Consider the following 1,030-nt stretch of genomic DNA (forward strand, 5'->3'; position numbering starts at 1 on the left):
AGTCAGTGTTTTTATGTCTTTGATTTACAGCTGAAGTAAATGTTTATCAAATATCTCTAAAGCTGTTTTCATATTTTACACAATGTTCTGTCCTGGATTTAAGCCCACCGACCCGTTCTTCGACACGCAACCAGCGCAAACCGTTCCATCTAAACTGTGAGTGTGACCTTTGACCTCAGGGTCGGTCTGGGTGGGTGTCAGAATCACACCGCAGCTCCTTCTGGGGGGGCTGGATGTCACGGTGAGCACATGCAGGACCAAATGGCAGACGCCAGTCCTGTTGGTGAGCCATGTCGTCACACGTGTCTTCACCTCGGACAGGAGGACAGACAGAAGACTTTCAGGCATGTCAGGAGGCGGGGCTAAACACTTTCACGGGGGGTGAGGGGGTAACGGAGAGACGACAGATGGTGGTTTGTGTTACATGACATTCCAAATGTCATCTTTCAGGAGAGATTCATGACGGCTGTGTTGAGGAGGAGCAGCTCCAGGTCCTGACCGTCAGCACACACAGGATCTACTCCACAGATCGGTACAATTACAACTACAACAGAGATTCTTAACCTACGGGCCGGGCCTCAAAAGAACAACAGTTTTTAACTTTGGGCCGCAGTTATTGAACAAGGTGCAATACACTTTCTCACCACTAGTAGCAGTAGAGCGCAACTCAGTTGTTTAATGACTTTTTTAATATGTAGAAGAACCTTAGAAAGCTGCTGAGAATGGAAACTTATTTTAAATGAAAAGTAGAAGCAAAAATGAAAGTAACCTGCAAAAAAGCCAAAGTTTGTCACTAATATGAAGAGCAGCTTCCGGTTCTATCATACAGTATTTTAAAAGTTCAAAACATTATCATTGCAGATACAGCTATATTTTAATTTGCACTTCATCAAATTATTTTTTTAGTTTAATTTTAAATATTTTTAATGTATTTTAAAGAAACTTTAAACTTATCAAAAAGCTGTTGTTACTGTTTTTGTTTGTCACTAATATGAAGGGCAGCTTCTGGTTCTACCAGACAAGTTTAAAA

Source organism: Austrofundulus limnaeus, unplaced genomic scaffold, assembly GCF_001266775.1.
Source record: "Austrofundulus limnaeus strain Quisiro unplaced genomic scaffold, Austrofundulus_limnaeus-1.0 Scaffold179, whole genome shotgun sequence".
Taxonomy (NCBI): domain Eukaryota; kingdom Metazoa; phylum Chordata; class Actinopteri; order Cyprinodontiformes; family Rivulidae; genus Austrofundulus; species Austrofundulus limnaeus.